Below are 12,631 nucleotides of genomic sequence, written 5' to 3'. Positions count from 1 at the left end.
TAACCCATGTAATTTAATCTAACTGTAACTGTAATCTAATAAATGCAACTGTAATCTATCCAATGTAATCTAATCTGACTGTAACGGTAACCAAACTGATGTAATCTAATCTAAATGTAACTGTAATCTAACCAATGTAATCTAACTGTTACTATAATGTTATCTAACAGTAATCTAATCTAACTGTACCTGTAACCAATGTAATCAAACTGATGTATTTTCATATAACTGTAACAGTAATGTAACTGATGTAATCTCATCTAAATGTAACTGTAATCTGACTAATGTGATTGTAATTTGATTGCCACACATTTAAAATGTAAATGTATAGAAACAGTAACTTATATTTAGCATTTTAAATAAAAATTTTATTTACAGTATCACTCCCCAGCCCTGGTCAACACTCCTCTATCACTAAAAATAAGACAATTTATCATGTTTTAGGACAGACCTGCAATGCAGCATCTAAACATACAGACATAAAGACATTAATCTCATTCAGTGACGATGTGTTTATCATGATAGTCATGATCATTATCTGGATTTTCTGTTCCAGAAAGATAATCAGCATTAATCCAGGCGCCGTCATCATTACGCTGATTTTACCACAGGTAGCTGCGATTAAACAAGCATCGCAGAGTGGAAAAATTAAATCTGCTCTCTAATCAAAAGTCTGTGGCAGCGCGTTTCAATGTAAAATAATAATAATGCCCTCTGATCTGATTAAAAGAAGCCGCCGCAGACTACACAAATGACTGAACTTTTGATGAAGTGGAGACGATTCCTTCAGATTATGACGGCTGATGTTTGATTCATGACGCATTCCTGCGCAGCACCTACACAAATCGGATTAATTACCTCTGGCATACGTTCGTGAAGATAAAGAGCTTACAAAGTACCTCTGGGAGAGCGATTAACCGCAGAAACAATAAATCAATCAATGACTCTAATGAAGCTCGACTCCATTCTCCAGAGCAGGAATGAGAATAATTATTTTCCTCATAGAGACACCAGACTGAAATGCAGGAGTTGATATGGTCCAAGGAATGCAAATGACAGAATCAAACAAATATTGCCAGATGTTATGCAGATATCTTTTGGTCACACTTTACTGTAAATTACCAATAGTGTAATAGTATATCCATTATTTACTTTCATGTTAATTTTTTCAAATATTTTCCCAATGATGTTGAACAGATTCAGGAATTTCTCACAGTATTTCCTATTATGTTTTGTCTTCTGGAGAAAGTCTTATTTGCTTTATTTCAGCTAGAATAAAAACAGTTTTAATTGTTTTAAACTCATTTTAAGGTCAATATTATTAGCCCCCTCATGCAATATTAGTTTTGGATTGAACAAACCATCATTATACAATGACTTGCCTAATTACCCTAACTTTACCCTAATTACCCTAGTTAAGCCTTTAAATGTCACTTTAAGCTGAATACTAGTGTCTTGAAGAATATCTAGTCTAATATTATGTGCTGTCATCATGACAGAGAAAATAAATCAGTTATTAGAGTTATTAAAACTATATATATATATATATATATATATATTTGATTTTGTATCACTAATACAGGCTAAGTGAACATGCTCACATGACCTCCCTGCCTTAAACCTTCTGAAACATGCATTTGAGATATTTGTCGTAGACGTCACAGTGATATTATACTATTATCTGTAAACATGTTGTGACATTTTGTGTTCCTGTTTGGTGAAACATGTTGGCTGAAATCAGCACATTTCAGTCTCAGCAGGAATTGGTGTGATGGGAGTTTTACACCAGGGTGAAAAAATCCTACACATTTTCCACATTTTGACCAGAAGGAACCAGATTTATTTTATTCATGTATTTGTTTTTTGGTTACCCAAACATTATGGAACATTACATCTGATTGATGTTAAAACAGAAGGAAAATGTTATAATTGTACATGTGATTTTTTTTAATGTGAGTATTACAGAAGTCTGTTTTTATTTGTATTTTCTTTAAAAAATGTCAAGTATTTTTAAGTTCTGTCTATTAAAAATATCCTGCTTTTTTTAAAATAACACAATACTGTAAAAACTATAGAAAGTTTGATTGTGAAAACATTACCAGAACGTTGCATTATTAATTTTTAAACATTATAGAAAATTTCTGATATAATATATATAATATCACATTTCTTTTCTTAATTATGTGAACATTAAAAAGACGATTGTTCCTTTTTTAACATCATCATGAAAAAAATAAACAAAAAGTGCTCAGGGGTAGCTAAAATAATGTGTCGGTGCTCTTTAGGTAGGATTCAGCCCTGATGAAGGCCGTTCTTTGCTGAAAACACATAGGTTTTCTAAAGATTAGCCATGTGAATAAAGGCTTCCACATTTCTAAAGAGCATTGCACTGATTTTTGCTGTTTATTCATCATCATAATTTGAATATTCTCTCAACAATCAAAACATCTATTTTTATTTTAAAATTAATTACAAATGTATTTTATAATTATTTACACATATATATATATATTGTTTTCCCTAGTGTTGTGAACATTATTATACTTATAATGTATACATTATTATTATTATTATTATTATAGAGTAATCCATTGTTTTTAATACATGTTTTAAACCATCAGCATAAACTTTTATTAAGAAAATCAAATGCATGTTACAGATAATACCATCAAAAATTACAGAACAGTCGATATTTAAAAAATAAAGAAATCTTTAAAAACAGTTTTTATGTACTGTATATTAAGTTCATCCAGGCACTTATAGACAATACAGTAAAACTATGCAAACCGGCTTATTTTGGGGTTTTTAGTTTGATACATTTTTATACATATAATAAGGAAATTTTCACAGTATGTCTGATAATATTTTTTCTTCTGGAGAAAGTCTCATTTATTTTATTTTAGCTAGAATAAAGCTTTTATTTTATAGAAATAAGCTTTTAATTTTAAAAAATCATTTTAAGATCAATATTATTAGCCTCTTTAAGCTGTATTAGTTTTCAATAGCCTTGACACTTTTACCAAATTTATGTGGATTGAACATTAAACACTTAAGTTGTCCCAATGAAATCTCAAGAATTGTGTTGTTTCTGCTCATTTTATTTAAGTAGTTTGAACAAGATAAAATATATATATATATATATTGAGTGCAGTTTTCCTCTAATATTTTTTCTTCTGGAGAAAGTCTTATTTGTTTTATTTCAGCTAGAATAAAAGCAGTTTTTAATTGTTTTAAAACATTTTAAGCTCAATATTATTAGCCTCCTTCAGCAATATTAGTTTTGGATTGTCTTCAGAACAAACCACTGTTATTTAATAACTTGCCTGATTACCCTAACCTGCCTAGTTAACCTAATTACCCTAGTTAAGCCTTTAAATGTGACTTTAAGCTGTATAGAAGTGTCTTGAAGAATATCTAGTCTAATATTATTTACTGTCATCATGACAAAGAGAAAATAAATCAGTTATTAGAGATGAGTTATCAAAGCTATTATGATTAGAAATGTGTTGGAGAAATCTGCTCTCTGATAAACAGAAAATGGGGGAAAAAATAAACAGGGGGGCTAATAATTCAGACTTCAATTGTAAATAATGTCCAGTTTTTTATGTTTCTTAATTATGCAAACATTAATAGATAATTGTAAGCAATGCAACTGAAAATTCTCCGCCGAGTTAACATCTCTCCCTCACGAGGCACAGATTGAAGAGGAGTTGTCACCAAATCTGTCTGACAGAGGAAACAGAGGAAGGAGACCTTGTTCATTGTTTCTGGCTTGGCAGGGAAATTCAAGAGTTCTTGGCCATGATTGAACAAGAAATGAATGGTATCTTATCTATTAATGTTGGATATGACCCAAAGCATATGCTGCTTGGGATATACAATGAGATTAATATGAACTAACATAAAAACCCTTTACAAGTTCTTGTTATTTTGTGCAAGATAATGTATTCTCCTGAACTGGAAAACAGACAGAACTCCTACAAAATCTTTATGGCACAAGATAATACTTGAATATGTCCCACTGGACTGCTTAACTTGTGTTTTACACAGCAATGATATTTTATTCCATGAGAGGTGGGATCCTTTTTTGTTGTAATACTCATCAGAGGGTAGATTCAATGAGATCAGATCTTGTGAAGGTTTGTGGTGTATGAACATGCAATATCTCTAATTTTATTGACCCCCCCCCCCCCCCCATTTTTTTCTTCTTTTTTTAATACTTTGTTTAATTTAACTATTATTATTATTATTATTATTATTATTACAACTTATTATTATTATTATTATTATTATCATTATTATTATTATTATTATTATTATTATTATCATCATCATTATTATTATTATTATAACTTGTTATTATCATTATTATTATTATCATTATTATTATTATTATTATTATTAATATAACTATTATTATTATTATTATTATTATTATTATTATTATTATCATCATTATTATTATAACTATTATTATTTTTATTATAACTATTATTATTATTATTATAACTTGTTATTATTATTATTATTATTATTATTATTATTATTATTATTATTATTATTATTATTATTATTATTATAGCTATTGTTATTGTTATTATTATTATTATTATTACTATTGTTATTGTTATTATTATTATTATTATTATTATTATTATTATTATTATTATTATTATTACTATTATTACTATTGTTATTATTATCATTATTATTATTATTATTATTATTATTATTATTATTATTATAACTTGTTGTTATTATTATTATTATTATTATTATTACTATTATTATAACTATTATTATTATTATTATAACTTGTTATTATTATTATCATTATTATTAATATTATTATTAATATTATAACTATTGTTATTGTTATTATTATTATTATTATTATTATTATTATTATTATTATTATTATAACTATTGTTATTATTATTATTATTATTATTATTATTATTATTATTATAATTATTATTATTATTATTATTATTATTATTATTATTATTATTATTATTATTATTATAACTATTGTTATTATTATTATTATTATTATTATTATTATTATTATAACTATTGTTATTATTATTATTATTATTATTATTATAACTATTGTTATTATTATTATTATTATTATTATTATTATTATTATTATTATTATAATTATTGTTATTGTTGTTATTATCATTATTATTATTATTATCATTATTATTATTATTATTATTATTATTATTATTATTATAACTATTGTTATTATTATTGTTATTATTATTATTATTATTATTATTATAATTATTATTATTATTATTATTATTATTATTATTATTATTATTATTATTATTATAACTATTGTTATTATTATTATTATTATTATTATTATTATTATTATTATTATTATTATTATTATTGTTATTATTATTATTATAACTATTATTATTATTATTATTATTATAACTTGTTATCATTATCATTATCATTATCATTATCATTATCATTATTATTATTATTACCATTCCCCCCCTTGTTCTGTTCACATGTTTGTTGTTGTATCTGTATTGCCTAAACATCATCACAATATTAAATTCTCTAAAAAATCAATTTTCCACAATCTACAGTGTAAAAGCGCTGGAGGAACAGATAAAGATGAATTGAACTGAATATTTTGACTTGATATCTACAAACCTGAAGTAAAATGATCTTCAGCGAAAGGTCATGACCTCTCATTGACACCCAGTCATCTGTATTCTCCATCTCCTCCAGTCAGTCTAATGATGATGAATTAAACTGTCAGATAAAAGAAAGAAACAATTAAACAAACATCCTTCACTCTCATATAAACGACTGATCAACAGTTCTGGTCAGAAGCGAGCCATACATGTTTAATCCTGCACATCTAATTAAACCAAGCATTAGGGAATAGTCTGATAAAAGGCAAGCGATGGTCAATTAGTATCTTTAACAGCATCATTATGTATATTCAGTACGAGTGCTGTATCGGTTTGCTTTAGAGGGGCGTCATGTACAAAATGATGCTAACAGGATCTAATTAGCAGATGCAAATGAGGAAAGCCGGAATATTCGCGGAGAAACAGAAGAGAGGCTCGGCGGGAAAGCTGGAACGTGCCAACTCACCAACGGCCCCCACGCTGGGGACCAAATGTGATGGTCCGCTCCTGCTGTTGTTCTTTACATGAGACTGGAGCAGACCATAAATATAGACATGGGGGGTGAAAAGGGAGGGTCAAAAAGGGGCTTGACCTTCTGGCGTACAAATACTCACCCAATTCTCTGTGTCAGTCTGTCTGTCTCACTTTGTCATCTCTTGGATTCTTTAGGGGGGGTTTGGGCTCTTTTGGGGGTTGGTGGATGACATTTATTCCTGTAAACTGAGTTTCTCAGATTTAATGAATGAATGCAACTTTTGTAAAGAAGACATTTGTATTATTTATGCAAATATGACGTGTTAAATTCAATATATATATATAATATGCTGGCCAAAGATTTAAATAAGATCTAAAATAAAAGTTTGTTTGAAGATATTTATACTGTATGTGTGTGCTGTGTATGTTTATATACACACATGCATGCATATATTTGACAACGTTTATTTATATTTAGATATAAAATGTACAGAGCTCAGAATATATGTGTACATGCCTCACAAATCTCTCTTTTAAATTCATATGTTTAATAGGAAGCTCTACAATATTATATTTGTGCATATACATTAAATTAGCCAGTACTGAAGCCAAATCCGGAGCTTATCTAACAAAATAACTGAAGATAACGCTCCAAACACTAGTACAGGCACATTTATATGTTATAGAGAAATATTAAATACAAATTTATGAAAAATTTGTTGAAATTTTGTAGGCTGTAATTTATTTATTTGCAATATTTTGCTTGAATTTAATTGTATCATCTGTCCGTTTCTTAATATGTTTGGTGGCTAAAATATTATTGTAATAAATATATCTGTTTAATAAGTCTGTTTTGTTTAAATGCAACAGAATACACTGCCTATATTCACTGAGAAATGGAGGAACATATTCATTTTCAAAATGGGCTGTACTCAAATATGCTGAGCACTGTATAAGTATATGATACAAGTTAAACATAAATTTAAATATCTATGTAACAAAGTATTTTTTATGTATGTGAGTTACATATACAATGCAAAATGTTTATTTTGGATACAATTAAATGCAGCTTTTCTTTTGCCATGACTAATTTTTCTATTTGTAATAGCTGATTTTGATTATAAAACTCTACAGTATTTGCCCTTTTAAAGAAATTGTGATTTTGAATTATTGTTAATAATATTGTGGTGTTGGATTCATTCATAAATGCAATGCAAATAACAATTTTAAATTTTCAAAAAGATTTAATGTTTTTTCCATATTCTTGAACCTTATGCATTATATGTATATATATATATAGTACAGTTGAAGTCAGAATTATTAGCCCACCTGTTTATTTTTCCCCCATGTCTGTTTCATCTCTAACTCATCTCTAATTACTGATTTCTTTTCTCTTTGCCATGATGACAGTAAATAATATTAGACTAGATATTCTTCAAGTGACATTTAAAGGCTTCACTAGGGTAATTAGGGTAAAGTTAGGGTAATTAGGCAAGTTATTGTATAACGATGGGTTGTTCTGGAGACAATCCAAAACTAATATTGCATAAGGGGGCTAATAATATTGACCTTAAAATGTTTTTTTTTTTTTCATTAAAAACTGCTTTTATTCTAGCCAAAATAAAACAAATAAGACTTTCTCCAGAAGAAAAAATATTACAGGAAAAACTGTGAACATTTCCTGAATTCATTTGGAAAATATTTATAGTTCATTTGGGAAATATTTAAACAAGAAAAAAAAATTGACTTCAAAATAATAATAATAATAATAATAATAATAATAATAATAATAATAATAATAATAATGATGATAATAATAATGATAATAATAATAATAATAATAATAATAATAATAATAATAATAATAATAATAATAATAATAATAATAGGCTTTTTTGAACAGTGAGCTCCTTGTATTTAGTTTTTGTATTATTTTAATTATTTATTTTATTATTGTCATCTTTTTATATATATAGTTTGACATTTTTTACTTGTACTTATACGTATGCTTTTTTACTATGCTTAACGTGTTCTTTCAAGCGCAATAAAAATAAAGATAAGGTGCTCAGCATATTTGAGTACAGCCAATTCTGCAAATGAATATATTCCTCCATTTCTCAGTAAATATAGTCAATGTATTCTGGTGCATTTAAACAAAACTTATTAAACAGATATATTTATTACAATAATATTTGTCACAGAACATCTTTAGAAATGGAAACATAATACAAGTAAATTCATGCAAAATAAAACACAAACTACACAAAAAAAACATTTCAACAAAACTGTATATCTTTTTTGTTTTTAATGATTTTTGCAATTTTTTATTAAATGTTATTTAATATTTTTTATATTTTTTCTAACATATAAATTTGGGCTACTCATTTTTGAACCGTTAATGTGAGTTATTTTGTTAGATTAGCTTCAGATTTGGCTTCAGTACTAATGATTGTCTTTTCTGAACAGTGAGCACGTTGTATTTAGCTTTTGTACTTTGTATTAATGTAGTAATATATGGAGTTGATCAGTCTCAAAAATAATGAACATTGATGAAATAAAAGTCAGCCATGAACAGCACAATTCACATTTACAAACCAATTAGTAAATTCAAAACAGGATTGATAAATACATCACACAATCTGTGACTTGATAAGCAAAAATCATAAATATTTTCACCAAATCAGTCGGATTTGAGCATTTATGAATTGTGTTTTGAATTTATGAATTGGATTTGTGTCATTTTTTATTGTGTTTTGAACTGGATTTTGTTAATGTGAATTGTGTTGAAGATGTATGAATTATATTTTGTTAATGTAATATTTTTGAGACTGATCTGGCTCCATAATTATATTATTGTTTTTGTAATATATATATATATTATTATTATTATTATATATATTATTATTATTATTATTATTATTTATTTATTTTTACTTTTTTGAATTTGTTCTTATTGTTCCTTAAAAATAAAGCAAAGTAAGTAAAAAATAAGCAAAGAAATATAAAAATATTAATAAATTAATAAATAAATAAAGGTCAAACACTCTAATGGACAGACGGCTGCTTCTCACTCAGGGCTGCTGTTTATGCTAATGAGGGTGAGATGGACACTAGTGGGCGGGGCTTTCCTCCTCTGATGACACGTATAAAGGGGGAATGTCAATCAAAGTGTTTCATTCATCAAGTCTGATTAGAATAAACACAGTTAACTCATGTTGACCATTAGAAGCACACCGCTGACACACTGCTGTGATTTTTGCACAGTAGCTCGCCTTTAATAGAGCTATTCAAAACAAATATAAAGACAGGGATTTTTGGACTAAATAAAGTGCTATAAGGGAAGCTTGAGGGTTAAAGAGGATGCATGTCTTGAGTTTGGATCTGCATATTGCGGCGTTTCTGGCAGCGTTCAGCGCTCCGGCCTTCTGCTCAAGCAAAAACACACTGCCAAAACAGTGTCGAGGTCACGGGCTCTCTGCACCCCATAGAGAAGAGTGGCATCCTGACAGAAAGACCCTTTAGACGTGTCAAAAAGAGAGCGCAGGGGAAGCGAGTATTTGAGCAAACTCCCCACTGTCTGCTGCCTTTAACACTGGAGCACATTCAACACTGCTTACACACACACACACACTCCTTAAACGGGACATATGATGCGAAAATCACAGTTGTGTGTCAGCAGTGTGTGAGTATCTCCAGCAGTCTCTAATGATCAACATGAATTAACTGTGTTTGTTCTAATCAGACTTGATGAATGAAACACTCTGATTGACATTCTCCCTTTGTACATGTCATCAGAGAGGGAAAGCCCCGCCCACTAGTGCCCATCTCTCCATCTCATTAGCATAAACAGCAGCCCTGAGTGAGAAGCAGCCGTCTGCCCATTAGAGTGTTTGAGGTGCTGAAGATAATGTCAGCATAGACTAAAAGAATTATAGATGTGGAGTTTTAGATGAACAGCGACAGGAGCGACATAGACTGACAGAAGCATCAAGCACACACTCACACTGAAGCACACAAGCACACCTGACCAGCACTGATAACACACACACTGCTGTTTTACATCTGTGACGCACAGGCGTCTGTAGCTCCGCCCTCTTCTGAAAAGACCTCAATTGCATTTGCATTTAAAGCGACAGTAACCAAAACACCACAATTAGGATCAAAGCCTGACAGTGCATTCACACGGGGCTTCAGCGTTAACACTTGACCGAGGGCGTGTCTGTAGTTGGGGCTGACACGATCGTCATAGCAGCGTCAGCTGATGAAATTAGTCAGCAATCAGCTACTGTCTGAGCTAGGGTATTTGCATACAGCGATCTGATTGGCTGACGCTTCCATTGGTGCTTGAAAAGTTGAGAATATCCCAACTTCTGCAGCGAGCAGCACCACTGATGAGGCGCCGACGGAACCATAATGCAGTTCGGCAACGCCTGACGTCACCCATTAAAGTGAATGGGAAGCGTTGAAGCTGACACCCGTGTGAATGGGGCCTAAAAAGGTCAGTTTCAGAGAGTTAGATCAGTGTTTCCCAACCCTGTTCCTGGAGGCACACCAACAATACATATTTTGTACGTCTCCATTATCTGATCCATTAACTTCAGGTTGTGGAGTCTCTTCTAATGTTCTGCTGAGTTGATTCAGGTGTGTTTGATTAGGGAGAGGTGGAAAATGTGTACTGTTGGTGTGTCTTCAGGAACAGGGTTGGGAAACACTGAGTTAGAGAACATTATCTGTGTGGTGTTTTGAGTATGAACTTCACACACTCTTTTTACATCTTGTAAAAAGAAGAATTAATAGATTCCCTTTTAATAATGCGCCCTCTGACATCTCTTAAGTGAGTTTTTCCTTAAAAACGAGCTAAATAATCTGCCAGCGGGGTAGAAATATAATCGAATTTCTCCTTTTGACATAGGACTAGTTTTTCTTCCACCATGGTCAGATTATTTAGCTTGCTTTAATCAAAAACTCACTTCATTTTGACTCGTTATTTCTGAAAACAAGACAAAAATTTGTGCTCGTCTAGAAAATGCTTCTTAATTTAAGAATTTTACGATTTTTAGACAAGACACAAGACAAAAATTCTAAGTAAAAAAAGCATTTTGTGCAGTGCAACATTCTTCAAAATATCTTTTTTGTGCGTTTAACCCTCTACCGCATGGTGTTGTCATATGGCAACAAGATAATATTGTTCATTTCCCTGCCATTGTTTCTTTAAGACCAACATAAAAACATTTTGTTGGAAAGAGAGGACTTTAGCTTAGCCAATGATGTGCTTTGGTTAAGTCACATGACGTGCAGTGTTTTTCTGTAGCTGATTTCTGACAGAGTAGCTGCTGAATGTAAATAATCAATAAAACAAATATGCAATAATGTGCACCTGTTGTGAAGCAGCTATTTTTTAAACAGTAATTATTGTCAAAAGCCTTGTGCAAATAATCTTACACTGAAAAAAATTATTCAAAGATGATTCCTTGGATTTACTCTTTTTTTCACGTTAAGTGGCTGTAAACATTTTATTTGGGCTGAATTTAAACAAACTAATTAAGTTGAACATTGCTCAATTTAATTTGTTTGTTTAAATTCAACACAAATAAATTGTTTGCAACAGTTTTGCATGCAACACTTTTTTCAGTGTACATTGAATTAATAATAAAATTTGAATGAATAAAATGAATATTAACTATAACCAGAGAATATAGAGTTGAAGTCAGAATTATTCACCCCTCATTTTTTCTTCTTCTTCAAATATTTCCCAAACGATGTTGAACAGATTCAGGAATTTTACACACTGTAAAAAGTGCAGGGGTCCACACGATTCAGTCATGTTGTCCCAACACAAAGTGATTAAGTTACCTTGACACTTTTACCAAATTTATGTGGATTGAACATTAAAAAACCTAAGTTGTCCCAATGAAATCTCAAGAATTGTGTTGTTTCTGCTCATTTTATTTAAGTAGTTTGAACAAGTTAAAATATATATATATATATATTTTTTGAGTGCAGTTTTCCTCTAATATTTGTTCTTCTGGAGAAAGTCTTATTTGTTTTATTTCGGCTAGAATAAAAGCAGTTTTTAATTGTTTTAAAACATTTTAAGGTCAATATTATTATCCCCTTTAAGCAACATTAGTTTTGGATTGTCTCCAGACTAAACCACTGTTATACGATGACTTGCCTATTTACCCTAACCTTACCCTAATTAACCTAGTGAAGCCTTTAAATGTCACTTTAAGCTGTATAGAAGTATCTTGAAGAATATCTAGTCTAATATTATTTACTGTCATCATGACAAAGAGAAAATAAATCAGTTGTTAGAGATGAGTTATTAACACTATTATGATTAGAAATGTGTTGAAGAAATCTGCTCTCTGTTAAACAGAAATTGGGGAAATCAGTATACATGAGGGCTAATAATTCAGGTTTCAACTGTATGTGTGTGTGCACGAGTGAAAACAGTGTTTCCCCTGTAAAGGTGGCAGAAATCCTTGATG

The sequence above is a fragment of the Danio aesculapii genome, chromosome 16 (assembly GCF_903798145.1).
Source record: "Danio aesculapii chromosome 16, fDanAes4.1, whole genome shotgun sequence".
Lineage (NCBI taxonomy): Eukaryota > Metazoa > Chordata > Actinopteri > Cypriniformes > Danionidae > Danio > Danio aesculapii.
This window is presented reverse-complemented; position numbering follows the sequence as displayed.